The following is a 16,508-nucleotide window of genomic DNA, read 5'->3' on the forward strand; positions in this document are numbered from 1 at the left end:
TTGCTGGTGTCATGGCTCATAGCCATTTCTTTCATGTTTTTATAACTGAGTTTTATATCTCGATTTATTTTTAGCTTAGCCAGTTTATAACAAGTGCTTTTTTTTGTATGGTAATGTATGTTGGTCACATTCTTTCTGAATGTTTGCTTTGCTGAGAACTTCCTCTCCTTCCCTCTCACAAATGCTACTCAACCTGAGTAATATCCTGGGGTCAGAGCAGAGGCAGCCTTTGGGGAGGAGAAAGGAAGGCACTTGCTCATGTGTAAGGGTGTCTTTTCTGACTTTGCTGTTGTGGCTCCGTGTTAGTGGGAGGCATCCACATCTCTGCCGACCCCCTTCTCTGACTGTAGTGCCCTTGCACGCTATGGATGCCCAGTGGGGAGCAGGGACCGAGCACAGGCAGCATCCCTGCTCCTGAACATTGTCAGTCTTCAGTGCCAGCCTGTAGCAGCAGCAGGATGGTGGTTGCCCACCGCCATCCTCCCTGTAGCCCAGTCAGTTTGAATTACTTCCTCCCAATAACCTTTGCCTAAGAATCCTATAACATCTCAAGCAGGTTGGCACTTGTTGCAAATTCTATATCCTGGAGTGATAGTTCAGAAGTCAGCCCTCCTTGCTTAAACACTCGACGTAGGCAGGCCTCATTCCCTGCACCTCAGCTGAGCTGCTCATCAAGGTATCCATCCTCCCAAACCATACCATGTACACGAGTCAAGGGATGCTCATCAGATAAGAACAAGAATTCTTCTTTTTCTTATTACATAGATTTCCCATATTATTGTATCCTTTTGGTAATTTTGCTGGGAATTTGGAAGGAGTGGAGAATTCAATGCATGGGTCTCTGAGATTGCCATATTGGTCCAGTGGTTGAGAAAGTGACACTCATCTTTCTGTTCCCGATGTTTATCAGGAGGACTTCATAAATGCATAAACCAGACACCTTAGAACTATTATTTTTAAAAAATATTTCCAGAACTTAGAATGATATTCCTGATCATTTATCCCTTCTTTAAAAGGTACACAACTCATTTCATTTAGGCTCTGGATGTTCACCCGTGGAGGGCAGCTTTAACATCAGCATCGTTGTCCCCAGCTACTTATTTTCCCTGAGACAGTCATAGGCTTTGCCTCTGTTTTGAGCGTGTCTGGGTTCAGAATCCAAATGCTTGAGTGATGTCCATATAAAATGATGGCTTGTTGGCTAGTGGAGGCCTCTGCCTCTCCAGGTCTGTCCCGTCCCATTTCGGTGGGTGGATGAAGAGATGTGATCCAAACAGAAGTCTGGACTGGATCTTACACAGTCAGTTAGGGCAGGCTGAGAGAAGGGCAGGTTCCTTCTTCCCTCTCAGGGTGACAATGTGAGCCGTGCCATTGTAATAGCCAGAGATTTTGAGATCAGACTGCCCCCAACCCTTCTCTCACTGCAGGCTCTGGAAGTCGAATTTCTGCCTCATAGGAGCTCTTAGAGGAGATGTTGGCAATGTTGAAAGGAGATGTAAAGAGGGCTGCTTTCCAGTTAAAGGCTTGGTGGGGTGGCTGGATGCTTTTTCAAGATCGGCGGTTGTAGGTACCAGATATCATCACCGTCATCACCTTAATAGCTACTATGGACCCCAAACAAGTGTGGCTTCACTTAATTCCTATACTCACCCTGTAAGGTGGTTGTTAATATTCCATTCTACGAATGAAGAAATTGAGGCAGCAGTGCTTTACCACATAGGCATCCAATAAATAGTTATGAGTAAATAAATGAATGAATGTATGAAATGACTTGCCCAAGACCAGACAGCAATTAAGTGGAGAGGGAGGAAAATTCCAGATGAGTTTCTTCCTCATGTACCAAGGAAGGCAGTATAAGAAGGTCAGTGCACGGCAGGGTAACGAGCCATCCCAGTTTTCCTGGGACTTGTCCAGGTTTAGCACTGAAAGTCCTGCATCCTGGAAAACCCCTCAGACCTGGGCAAACCAGATCGGTTGGTCTGCCTGGTATACAAGATTTTCTTGCCTGCTGGGAAGTAATATAAGGATTGGTTCAGGAAAGACTGATTCAGATTTAAGAGAATGAGAACACATAACCAACAGGTGTGGTACTTTGCAGCCCACCAAGCATTTCCCTATCCATCATTTCAGTGTTCACAGGGTCAGGTGTTTTAGGCTTCCATGGTATCCCATGGTAACTGAGATCAAAGGTGTTCATTGATATGTTCAAGGTTAACTTATGGGTAAACACCAGGCATGGCATTTTTCAGGGAAATAGAGAAGATCATTAATGAAAAAGATGGTGCAGGCGCGTGGATTTCGGGCAATGGGATTCAGAGCTCCAGGAAGGACACCAGGGAGCATCAGTGTGGTCTCCCATCTGCCAAACCTGTTCACATGGTATGATAAGGAGGCACGGGCTCTGAATTAACAGCCAGCCTCTTCCTGGCTATGCTTGACCTTGAACAAGTCACTGATGTCTGAATTTTGGATTTTTTCAGTTACGCAAGGGGGTTAATGAGTCACACCTGACATGCTTTTTGCCAAGATTAAATGACATAGATCATATAAAGTACTCAGTACAAATTTCCTTCGATAGGAACATGAGAGATGTCTGTTCCCTTTCAGATTGCTCAGATTTTTGTTCTCTGTTGCAAACAGCAGAAATCCAATTTAAACCAACTAAAAATAAAAGCAGGGCTTCCCTGGTGGCGCAGTGGTTGAGAATCCGCCTGCCAATGCAGGAGACACGGGTTCGTGCCCTGGTCCGGGAAGATCCCACATGCCGCAGAGCAACTAAGCCCGTGAGCCATGGCCGCTGAGCCTGTGCGTCCGGAGCCTGTGCTCCGCAACGGGAGAGGCCACAACAGTGAGAGGCCCGCATACCGCAAAAAAAAAAAAAAAAAAAAAAAAAAAAAAAAAAAAAAAAAAAAAAAAAAATAAAAGCAAATTTATTGACTCATGTAACTAGGTGCTTTAGGGCAGTGGTCCCCAACCCCCGGGCCGCACAGCAGGAGGTGAGTGGCGGGCAAGCCAGCAAAGCTTCATCTGCCGTTCCCCATCGCTCACATTACTGCCTGAACCATTCCCCCCCACACCCTGTCCATGGAAAAATTGTCTTCCATGAAACTGGTCGCTGGTGTCAAAAAGGTTGGGGACTGCTGCTTTAGGGTTCAGCATGGCTGCAAGGATGGAGGGCATCCTCGTGTTCCCAAGGTTAGTTGGTTCCTTCTCTCTCTCTTATTCTCTGTCTCTCTCTCTGTCTCTGGACCTCTCAGCTCTGTTATCTTCTGTATGCTGGCCCACTCTCACTCACTTTCTGGGCAGGCCTACTCTATGCAGCCACCTCTGGCTCCAAGCATATATTTTACAAAATAGCAACACAAACATGAAGTACTTCTCTCTCTCAACATTCACAAATTTATCCTGGGGAGGTTATGGATTGACCCTGCTTGGGAATGGCCTCAGTCCTGGGACCCATACTTGTGTCCAAGTGAACTTGGGTCTTACTTAGGACATGGGTCTATCCTTCTCACTGCGACCTCGGATGAGCATGTAATTTATCCTCCAAACTGGGATTCTCTGAGGAGTGAAAGGGGATGTCTTCATAATTAAGCCAGGACAACAGGCAGAAACCAGACTCAGCCAAGCAAACTAGGATGCTTGGTGACCTCCTAAGTGCCAAAAGAAGGGAATCAGGAAAAAGAGCAATCGCTGCCACACACAACACGCGTATTTTTGTATTTATAATATCCTTTGTGGATTTGTTTAGAAAATAGTGTTCTGTTCCCAAATGTAGAGCATCTGAAAACATTTGCACTGAATCCTTAACCGAGACAGTGATGTTTCAAGCAAGTATCTTTCAAATCTTTGGGTAATTTAAGCAATAGTAGACCTGCCTTGATGATTCTTATTCCTGATGCTTGCATTCAACTGCTACTGTTCCCTCTTCTATAGCTCCCACAAACTCCAGTACTTCTCAGTTTCGGGGACAGCCCAAGGCTCCTGCCATTAGCACGTCCCCACTGATGCGTCTCCGAATGCCTCCCTGCCAAGCAGTTACAGTGACCAATTTAGAGGTAAAATGTTCAGCATCCCTCTCAACATGTTGGGAGTTGGGGTGAATCCTCCAGAACGCCTCTTTCTTCTCCGCCCTCCCCAGGGCCACAGGAATTAAGAACGCAAGTGTTGGGCTTCCCTGGTGGTGCATGGTTGGGAGTATGCCTGCTGATGCAGGGGACGCGGGTTCGTGCCCCGGTCTGGGAGGATCCCACATGCCACGGAGCGGCTGGGCCCGTGAGCCATATACAGGCCGCTGAGCCTGCGCGTCCGGAGCCTGTGCTCCACAACGGGAGAGGCCACAACAGTGAGAGGCCCGCGCACTGCAAAAAAAAAAAAAAAAAAAAAAAAAAAAAGAACTCAAAGTTTGAATCCACACAATCTGGAAACTCACAAGATGCCCTGAGATTCGTCACTAACCTCATCCTCACCAGCCTCAGGTGCCTCATCTGTAAAATGAGAAACATCACTAAAACCATTTTTTAAAGTGTCTAGCACATAAGAAGTCCTCAGTTAATGGCAATGAATGTTATTTCCACTACTATTGTTATGGCATAACTTAGCACTGGATTTGAATTTTCCAGGGCAGCTCTTGCTATGTCGGCAACAGACACTTCTTTCATCTGTAACATATATTCATACTCTGAATTTTCACCACTTTACCAAAAAGCTCCATCCAGAGTTGTTTCTCCCATTTGTTTTGGTTAAGGAATCATAATGGGTACCTCCCAGCCCATACCATTTTCTATTTAGCATCCTGGCCAGTGAATTCCCCACAATGCCTGCTGGAGATGCTGGCTGTGAACAAGAGAAGGGATAACAAAGTGCTCTCCACAGGGGATGCTGAGGTCTGTTCTGTGCATCTCTGACAATCCTCTCTGCGGTTTCTAAGCTGTCTTGTGGCTCTTGCTTCAGTAACCTGCTTTAGTGCATCCCCTAAGCTACCTCTCTAAATCTCCTCTTTACCTCTCCTTTTTGACTCTATCACCCATTTTTCTTCCTCTTCTCTGGTATAAAAGCAGAGATAGGGCTTCCCTGGTGGCGCAGTGGTTGAGAGTCCGCCTGCTGATGCAGGGGACGCAGGTTCGTGCGCCGGTCCGGGAAGATCCCACATGCCGCGGAGCGGCTGGGCCCGTGGGCCAAGGCTGCTGATCCTGCGCATCCCGAGCCTGTGCTCTGCAACGGGAGAGACCACAACAGTGAGAGGCCCGCCTAGCACCAAAAAAAAAAAAAAAAAGCAGAGATGGCTAACAGTACTCTGTGCTAAGCATTGGGCTAAATGCTTTACATCTTTCTAACAACACTATACAGTAGGTTTTTTTATTACATAATTTTTGCTATGGGAAACTGAGCACAGAGAGGAAAGGTAGATGCCTTGTGGAATGTAAACACAGGCAGTGGCTCCAGGGCTGGCATTCTTAACTCTACTGAATTGCCTCACCATGCAGGTAGCACATAGTTGAATGACAGATGACCTGTAGGTAACTATCATTTTAGAATACCTAGTACAAAGTGTTGTTGTTGTTGTTTCTTTCAATTGCATTTATGAACTTGCCATTTTATTACTCTTCAATCACACTGAGATGGGGAAGGGAAAGCCCTGTCCACGTAGCTCCTGCATGAATAGAAAATACAGACATAGGAAGATGGGAAAACTCTACACACAGAGAAGGATGATCTAAAAGAGATAGAAACTCCAGAAGAAAGCAGGAATGACGCTTAGTGTGAAAAACCTGGTCCAGTCGAGAACCACATGTTCCAATTTATCTAATATTTTAGTTAATAGTTACCAAAGGACTCTGGGTAACGTAATTTTGCAAACGCTTAATAACATTCACAATTCTGCTTCTCTGGAGAACCCTGCCTAATACGATAACATTCTTGAAAAGGCAAAATTAAGAAACAGAGGACAGATTGGTGGTTGTCAGGAGCTAAGGAGATGGAGGCAGGCAGGAAGTAGGCATGGTTATAAAAGGGCCACAGAAGGGATCCTTGTGATGAGGGAATTTCTCGGTATCTTGACTGTGGAGGTGGTTACATGAACCTAGACCTGTGATAAAACTGCACACATCTAAATACACACACACACACACACACACACGACACACACACAGGTGTGTGATTGCACAAATGAGTACAAATAAAATGGGGAAAATCTGACAAAGATTAGTGGATTGTGTCAGTGTCGATCTGGTTGTGATATTATAGTACAGTTTTGCAAGATCACTGGGGAAAACTTAATAAAGGATACATGGGATCTCTTTGAATTATTCCTTCCAACTGTATGCAGATCTCTAATTATCACCAAATAAAAATTTAGTACAATCACTGTGGAGACCAGTATGGAGGTTCCTTAAAAAAACTAAAAATAGGGCTTCCCCGGTGGCGCAGTGGTTGAGAATCCGCCTGCCGATGCAGGAGACACGGGTTCGTGCCCTGGTCCGGGAAGATCCCACATGCCGTGGAGCAACTAAGCCGGTGAGCCATGGCCGCTAGGCCTGCGCGTCCGGAGCCTGTGCTCCGCAATGGGAGAGGCCACAACAGTGAGAGGCCCGCATACCGCAAAAAAAAAAAAAAAAAAAAAAAAAAAAAAAACTAAAAATAAAGTTACCATATGATCCAGCAATCCTACTCCTGGGGATATATCTGGAGAAAACTCTAATTTGAAAAGATACATGCACCCCAATGTTCATAGCAGCACTATTTACAATAGCCAAGACATGGAAGCAACCTAAGTGTCCATCAACAGATGAATGGAGAAAGAAGATGTGATACACACACACACACACACACACACACACACACACACACACACACACACTGGGATATTACTCAGCCATAAAAAAGAACAAAATAATGTCATTTGCCATAACATGGATGGACCTAGAGATTATCCTACTAAGTGAAGTAAACCAGACAGAGAACGACAAATATCATATGACATTGCTTGTATGTGGAATATTTTAAAAAAAGATACAAATGAACTTATATACAAAACAGAATAGACCCACAGACTTAGAAAACAAACATATGGTTACCAAAGGGGAAAGTGAAGGGGGAAGATAAATTAGGAGTTTGGGATTAACATGTACATACTACTACATACAAAATAGATAACCAATAAGGACCTACTGCATAGCACAGGGAACGATACTCAATATTTTGTAATAACCTATAAAGGAAACAAATGTGAAAAAGAATAGATATATATGTATAACTGAATCACTTTGCTGTACACCTGAAACTAACACTGCATTGTAAATCAACGATACTTCGTAAAAAAATTTGATTTAAAAATGGGAATAATCATCCTTGTGTCACAGAGCTGAGTTAAAGATTAATGAAATGATGCACATAGAAGCATCTGGCTAAGGGCCTAATGCACAGTAGGTCTTCAAGAAATAGAGAGTGTTTCTCTCATAACAGGGGGTTCTATTTAGAGCAGCATCATATAATAACATGCAGGGGAGTGAAAAGAAAAGCTCTGATTACATTTGAAATAGGAGGCAAGTAGATAGAAAATCAGTTATAAGGAAAAGCAAAGTGCTTGTTAAAAAAAGACAATTGTAGGGCTTCCCTGGTGGCTCAGTAGTTTAGAGTCCTCCGCCGATGCAGGGGACGCGGGTTCGTGCCCTGGTCCGGGAAGATCCCACATGCCGCGGAGCAGCTGGGCCCGTGAGCCATGGCCGCTGAGCCTGCGCGTCCGGAGCCTGTGCTCCGCGACAGGAGAGGCCGCAACAGTGAGAGCCCCGCGTACCGCAAAAAAAAAGACAATTGTATTATTTAATATATATAAAATTAGGCAATACGTTCACACAAAGGAACAAACTAGACAACTGTTTGTTAGCTAAGAGCCTACTTCTTTGTCAATGACAAGTTCTGCTTCAAGTCTTCATAAGTGTTGAGCTGCTTCTGAACTTGTGGAGCAATTTCAAATTCATAATAGGCCCCAGGAATTTTGAGGGATCCCTTTGAACAATCCAGTTTGTTAAAATCCTAGCCGAAACCAGACTCCCAAAAAGAGGTGTGTTTGCAGTTACTCTCCGGGGACAGGAAAGATGACAGGGTTTTAAGTGTCCGTAGTGTGCTTGGTGTGCCCTTTCATGTGGGGCTGACTCAACCTCCTTGAATCTCTGCTTCTCCCCCTCTGGCCATTTGGCTTCATTAATAGGCTCCCAGATTGCCAAGAGGAGGCAAGACAGAATTCTTTTCATTTCCTGGGTTTTATATGAGGATTATTTTTTCAAGAGAACCTGCCAGTGCCCTGGGCTAGTTCTTAGGAAGAAAGCAAAGCAAGCTTTCCAGTCCAATATGTCTCTTTCACAGGAGATTGTGAGTTCAGGAAGTAAAGTAAGAAATACAGTGACACGGGGACTGCATGTTGCAGTCTTATTTTAGCCACACTGCACAAGGGCCCAAGGTAAACATGTAAGATGCTCTGGTCTAAAAACGTTCTTGATTGCAAATTACAGACTTTAGTCCACTGAAGCAGAACAGAGTTTATTACAGAGCAGTGATGGTTTACAGAGAACACTGTAGAACTTGTCCAGCTAATGACCAAACCTGTTTCATCTTTTTTTTTTTTTTTTTTTGTACACACATCCAGGCTACATTTAAAACCCCCAGGTGGTTAGGTGTGACCAGGTAACTAAGTTCTAGCCAATGGGATGTGAGCAGTCATGACCTGTTCCTTTCCCAGGCCTGGCCCACAAAGACCACCCACTTGTAAATCTCCATTTAAATTAAATTTTAATTTTATGGCAATTATAGATTTGCATACAGTTGGAAAGGATAATACAAAGAGATCCCATGTACCCTTTACTCAGTTTTCCCCCATTATACATCTTGCAAAACTGTAGTAAAATATCACAACCTGGATAAACATTGATACAATCCACCAATCTTTGGATATAAGAGGGAAATAAACTTCTTGTATGGAGCCATTGAGATACTTGAGGGGTATTTGTTACAGCAGCAAGCTTTAGGACACTTAGAATTTCTAGAAGGGCCAGGGAAGCATATCTAGATGTTATAGAGCTAGGCACAAGTAGCTAAGAGATAGACCCTGTTGTCTTAGTCTATTCAAGCTGCTATAACAAAACACCACAGACTAGGTACCTTAGAAACAACAGGAATTTTTTTCTTACTGTTCTGGAGGCTGGAAGTCTGAGATCAAGGTGCCAGCATGGTATAGTGAGGCTCTCTTTCTGGGTTCCAAACTTCTCATTGAATCCTCATGCAGCAAAAGGTGTAGGGAGTTCTGTGGGGCCTCTTTTATAAAGGTACTAATCTTAGTCATGAGGGCTCCAACCACATGACCTAATCACCTCCCAAAGGCCCTACCATACCCAATATCTTTGTGGGTTATGATTTTAACACATGAATTTGGGGGAACAAAAGCATTCAGACAATAGCACCAGTCATACCATGAGGTAATTCTAAAGGAAATCCCATTATACTATCTGGTGCTCTCCAGACATAATGAGACTTGACCAAAAACATCAACCACCACTGCCCTGGAAAATCCAAACTCCCCTGCCACCAAGCTTGCCCCAAGATGTGCTCTGCCTGTCTGCCACCAGGTGCTTACTTCCACCTTCCAAGTCTTGCATGAATGAATCTTCTTGGTGGACCCATGTTACAGATAGAATCCTAACTGCAAGGGAGTCTGGGACATGTAGTTTATAACTTTCCTGTCTCCATGATATAAGAAGGCATGCCAGAGGGGGTTGAATGAATCAGTCTATGGAATCCGCCCCACTAGTGAGGCTGGATCCAGAAGAAGTGGACTTAGCTGGGTGAGTGAATGATTAAGGTTTCAAGTTGTGTGCTGATCATCACAATAATCTGACACGGGAGTCAACTGCTCAAGGCTCTCTCTCACCTAACTGTTCAAGGCATCCCTGTTTCTGTATCTTCCAAGTTAGAAGCTGACCAGTCTTCCTTCTTAAGTCTGTCAATATTTTTATTCTTCTTTCCTGATCTTTGAGACACTCTCTATTTTTAAGGCAATATGAGCCCAGCTCTTTATGTGATTTAAATGGTAAAACTCTGGGGGGATGGGCAATTGCATACCTTGCTTCCGTCTTCTCCCTAGACTTTTTGAATTTCCCTCATGATCACTATACAGAAAGCATCATGTTTGAAGACATCATCAGGAGGTTGCAGGGAGATATCCATTTTTAGGCATTTTTTCCTCTCTCTATAATCACCTCCAAGGGAGCAGCCAGCCCCAAACTTCCTCAGCAAAGGAATACAGCCATCATTTTGCTTTATGACTAAGAGCATGGACTCTGGAGCTAGACTACCTGAGTTCAAAATCTGCCCCTGACACTTTCCTCCTGCTTGAACTTGAGTACTTATTCAACCTTTACGAGCTTCAGCTTTCTCTGTAAAATGGGGCTAATGGCAGTTCCTCCTTATCAAGTAGTGATGAGGAGCAAATGAGTTAACTCATATAGAAGTCTTAGAACAGAGCCTGGCACAAAGTAAGTGACCCATAGGTGGTGGCTGCCAAGACGATGATTTCATGAAACAAATCTAACTGAGCTGCTACCCTATTTTAAAATGTATTTTTGCTAGTAATAATCATGCTTTATTAAATCTTCCTTTCCTCCCTCACAAAGGGGTGATTTCACAAAGTTTTCTGCATCGTGAAATATGGTTTTCATTTTTTGGCTTGGTTCTATCCTTTCCTCAGAACACCTTTCTGATTTTATGCTAAGGACCAATGGCAAAATGTAATTAGAAATGCTGATACTCAAGTTGTAGGAGACTTTTGAGGAATAAATCTATTCCCTAGAGGAGAGCTATGGAGAAGCTGATGCATTTGAGCCCACATTGTCAAGCTGTTACAGTTTGAAGAAAACATAAGGAGGTCAAAGGAAGAAAGAAAATGTGGGAAGATGCTCAGAGTGAATGGATGGAAATATAGGAGCAAAGGGCACATCCCAAGTGGAAGCCAGTGTGTGAGTTCAAAGTTCTGCCCTTGGTCTGTGCCATGGATGTGCTGACCTCAAGGCACAGGTTGGTGCCCAAGTACTTCTGGTTCTGAGAAAATAAGCAAAACCAAGTGCATCAGTAAAGCCAAATGCATCATGCAAGGGAATTAGAACTCTGCAAGTCCCAGTTCAGTCAACTTGCAAAAGAGAGTCATTGAGATGTTTCTTCCCCCCCAACAGATCCTCCATTTCCTTCAGCAGTAAAATCAGAATCATAGCATCTCTCTCTCAAGGCTGTTTTGAGCTTTAACTGACATAATAGGAATGAAAGCCCTAGCACAGTACCTGGTATGTAATAGGTTCTCTAAGAATGTTGAGCAAATTGGAATTTGTACTTTATATTCTCAAAGAAAAGGAATTTTATTGAAAAGAAAATTGCTCTTCAAAAGTCTTGCCTATAGCAGTAATGGGATGAGGTGGGAAAGGGAAAGACAAAAAAAAAAAAACAAAAAAACCCTAAATAGTTTCATCTCCAGCTTTTGACTCTTCAAAGTGAACTCTAATTTGGCTCCTTTCAGCCCTTCTGAGGACTGAAAGCATTCACAGATAGACAGAACCAAGGATGCCCGGCCTCTTGCATTATGGGCGCTGATTTATCATTCATTGCAGCGGCAGACATCTGCTCTGCGAGTTCTTTGAGGGCGTGACAGGAAGGCATCTCCTTTATATTAGGCAGATTCTGCAGCCTCTCAGATCTCTATGGGAACCCACTACAAGGTGGCCGAGTGTGACAGCAGGGGGTTGGCTGCCCATCCACCGCTGGGCTGGGACCCTGGTGGGGACAGAGGCACCGAACGCTATCCAAGACTCTCTTAGCCCCTGCCCCACCCCAGTACTTCATTTCTGCCTGACGATTGGAGCACACCGTGTAGTCCCTTGCTAAGTTACAATTATGGGTTATGAGTTGTGTCTTCCCAAATTCATAAGTTGAACTCCTAACCCCCAGAGCCTCAGAATGTGATTATATTTGGAGATAATGCCTTTTAAGCAGTAATTAAGTTAAAATGAGGTCATTTAGGGTGGGTTCTAGTCCCATCTGACTGGTATTTTTTTAAGAAAAGGAGATTAGAGCTTTCCTGGTGGCACAGTGGTTGAGAATCTGCCTGCTAATGCAGGGGACACGGGTTCGATCCCTGGGCTAGGAAGATCCCACATGCCATGGAGCAACTAGGCCCGTGAGCCACAACTATTGAGCCTGCGTGTCTGGAGCCTGTGCTCCACAACAAGAGAGGCCGCGATAGTGAGAGGCCCGTGCACCGCGATGAAGAGTAGCCCCCACTCGCCACAACTAGAGAAAGCCCTCACACAGAAACGAAGACCCAACACAGCCAAAAGTAAAATAAAAGAAAGAAAGAAAGAAAAGAAATGCATTTCCATTTTTTTTTAAAAAAAGAAAAGGAGATTAGGATACATACAGGCAGGGAAGACCATGTGAGGACACAGGTAGAAGAGGCCCATCTGCAAGCCAAGGGGTTCTCAGAAGTAATCAGCCCTGCTGACACCTTGATCTTGAACTTCTAGCCTCCAGAATGCTGAGAAAATAAATTTCTATCATCTAAGCTGCCGCATCTGTGGTACTTTGTTAAAGCAGCCCTAGTAGACAATATAGTTATCCAATCTCACACCTAAGGTTACCAAGCACCCATGCCCCTTTTCCATGACACTAAAGAGGTCATGTATGAAAAATGCGTATGGGAGTCTTGCAAAAACTGGGATCTGGGATTGTATTATGAACAGTTACCATTTTGTACAGCTCTTACCACATGCCCCTCCCCCCTCCCTTTGCCCATGCAGCTGCCTTCCCTGTGCTATTCCATCCTCACTTGCAGAGGTCAGTACTGCAGTGCCGTGCCCATTGCCCTGATGAGGTGACTGAGGCTCAGAAGGAAACTGGGCTTGCCCACAGTCTCACCACAAAGAAAAGACAGAGCTAGGTTTTGAACTGAGGGCTGCCTGGTTCCAAGCCCAGACGTGCTCATCCTCCTGCTTCCAGCAGGATGGAAGGTGGGGACAGAAAGGAAGGTTTGACATGTGCATGCCCTGCTCCATTGTCACTGCCAGCTGGGGTTCTCTGCCTCAATTCTGTGACCCTCTGGGGTAACTCTCCTTATCTCAAAGCGGTTGGGCAATTTTCAATGTTATTTTAATTTGCTGTAATTTAGAAAATGAATGTGGGTATGTCAGGAGGCATGTTTCAGGAGTGGAAGAGGGGAAGCCATGCCATGAGGTCAAATAAAATCATTAGGACTCAAATCACAAAGCTTGGGAATCTGTGCTGCACGGGGATAAATGGCTCTCCTGACCCTGTGATGTAGTACCATCAGTTACCTGAACACAGAAATTCCTTAAAAGACTTAATACCCGGACCGTGATGGTTCATTCTACGTCCTCCAGGTAGACGGGACCTTCCCTGAGGGAAAGAACTGTGGGCCTCACTTCAATGGCCCCGCAGCACCTAACACTGGTTAAACCATCCAAGTCGTATTGAGTGAACGCTCCCATTTCTTGGGATGAGGGGGAGCTCTTACATGGGAAGAGGGGCTGGTCAATCAGGAAAATGTTTGAGGGGGTGGCAGGGGAATTCTTCGGCTCAGCAAACAGGTGCCAAGTCCAGGGCTCTGGGCTAAACTGTGCAGATTAAAGATGAAGGAGACATGCCCAGCCCTGGAGGGACCAGGCCCAGTGCAGGAAGATAAGCTCGTTGCCTCACCCTGCTGCTGGTGCTGATTGATAGTGCCACCCACCCCTTCTTCTCACCTTCACCTGCTATTTTTCCTGGTCCTGATAGTACCTCTCACCCCACATACACACACACACACATCAGGGCTGTGCACCCTATAACCCGTTTGCAGCTGCCCAGTGAAGGCAGAAGAGCAGGGAGGCCATCTTCAAGATACACAAACCCCCAGGGTAGTGCAAAGTGGGGAGTATTTTGCTCTGCTTGCAAGAATCCGGGAACATTTTGCAATGAGGGATTTTTTTGAGCTGGGTCTTGAGAAGTGATAGGAGTTTGCAAGGAGGGCTATGGTGGGGCAGGGCCTTGCAAGTAGAGGACATGATGAATGACTGGGGTGGGCTGGGCACAGGGCAGGTAGGGGAGAGAGAGCTAGAGAGAGAGGCAGAAAGCAACAAGCCTCGTAAGCTGCTTAATGGGGTTGGATATTTTGCTGAAGGCATTAAAAAAACAAAAACAGAGACAAGCTTGATCAAATTTATCCTTTAGAAAGATGTCTCTGACTGCCAGAGAGCAGGCAAGACAAGCCAGAGAGACAGGAGGTGGATTTAAGTATGGTACTGAACTTCAATGTGGGTCTTCCCTTTGGCCATGTACAAGAATCAAGTGTGGGACTTTTCAGTTTTTTACTGTTTTGATTGTGATGGCATTTTACCTTTAGAGTATTCCTGGGGGTGGGGACGTGTCACTGCACAGCTAATCACCCAAATCGCTGCCAGCGTTCCAGGGCTGGGCACAAATGCAGTCAGTGAGAAACTCCCCATCCACCCAGGGTCACTCTCTGGATAAAGCTTCCTGCTTCTCCTTGCTGACCCTCAACTCCCCACCCCCATCTCACCTCATCGGTCCTATTGTCCAGCCTCAGATCACACCATATGTCACTAGGAATTAACATGTTTAGCAGAACAGCCTCTTACCTGACCTCCTTGCTGGCCTTTCCCCTCCAACCTTCACCCTGCTCTGGAAAATAGGGAAAAGCTCTGAGAAGCTAAGCTTGGTGAGACATGGGACTCTGCCTGTTTGATTTACTGCTGTGTCCCCAGCAGTAAGAATTGTGCCTGGCATATAGCAGATACTCAATTAATATTCCATGTATGAATAAATTATCAAATTAAAACAACCAACTTAAGGCATTTCTACAGTAGGCTTAATTAGTTGGTTATTTACGTGCCTGACATCCTTGCAGAGTGAATCATGAGACCGTTCCTGGATTTATGAATGCAGCTGAAACAATCTTCTCAATAAAATGCATGATTTGAATTGACCTCCAGACCCTAAATGGGAATTATGGTATTCACAGCAGTGACTAGTGAACAACAAAACTAGCTTAAGATTTCAACTGCTGAGCCATGGATTGATGGCCAGGCTAAGCAATCTCAAATGTCATGTCCAAGAAAGAGGAGGGTCTGCTCTGTTTCTAAATCATCAACGGCATGCTTCAGGGGATAAATGAAAATCTCAGCAAGAACTAGCATGTATTGAATATTTAATATGCACCAGGTAATGCACAAAAATTTTCTGTTTTATATATGTGTATATATATATATATATATATATATATATATATGAAAGAATCTGCACATTTTACCACATTTAATCCTGACATGGTAAAGGTAGGTATTACTGTCTCCATTTCAGGTGAAAAAAGGGAAAAAGGAGACTCAGGGAGGAGACATGATTTGCTCAAGGTCACAGAGCTAGTAGGTAACCAAGCTGGGATTCCACCCATGTTGATCTGATCTGGGTCCTGCCCTTGCCACTCTCTCCTGCTCACATCATAAGATGCTCATCTTGCATCTGCCCTGGTGCCTTTGGCATCCAGGGCTCGGCAGATGCCCCAGTTCTCTGCCATGTCAAGAGAGGGCTGCTGAAATCTCTCTAGGGAGCTAAATGCAAAACTGCCCAGGGGGCAAGTGGTTTTCCTCTCTTGAAGGAGACACAAGTAATTATGAGCAATGTAGCCTTTGTAATAAAATAGCCTAAATAAAGAGCTGGAAAGAGGACTTCTAAAGCCAGTACCACCAGGGTTTCTCCAGGTAGTTGAAAGGCTGCTTGTCTAGGGTGATTTAGATTCATTTTGCTGTGAGGATGGAGCTGTCAGATAGATTTTCAGGTCTGTGCTCATCTCAGTATTACTTCATATGGCATCACATGCCTAACATTGCTTTGTGATTATCTTCTTTCTCTGCCTCTCCTGCTGAAACATGAGTTCTTCAAGGGTAACAAAAACTTCCACTTTGGTCCAATGAAGAGGTGACACAGAACAGTGGTTAAGGGTCAGTGCTCTGGTACCAAGTGAGCAAGGTTCCAAGTCCAGTTTTTCTGCTTACAAGCTGTGTGAGCTTGGACTTGTTACTTAACCTCTCTGTGCCTCTATTCCTCCATCTTTAAAGAGAGGATGTGATAATCCCTACTTCAGAGTCTTTTTCTGAGAATTAACATGAAAAGTTTTAGGAGAATGTCTGACAAAGAGGAAAACACTCAGTATATGTTAGCTACTATCATCCTTGTTGCCCATTGCTCCTGAGGCTCTGAGTCAAGCCTCACCTGAAGCTAGCACATTTTCTGGACTTCTTCAGTCACATGAGCTAACCTATTACCTTCTTTACTTAAGTTACATTGAGTCTTTTGCTGCTATTTACTCAGCCAAAAGCATCTGAAACATGCTGGCCAGAAAAGGAAGGCAATCAGTACAGTGTTCTGGGTTCTTCTTGGGCTAGGACTGGAGAGCTGAG

Source organism: Kogia breviceps, chromosome 4, assembly GCF_026419965.1.
Source record: "Kogia breviceps isolate mKogBre1 chromosome 4, mKogBre1 haplotype 1, whole genome shotgun sequence".
NCBI lineage: Eukaryota > Metazoa > Chordata > Mammalia > Artiodactyla > Physeteridae > Kogia > Kogia breviceps.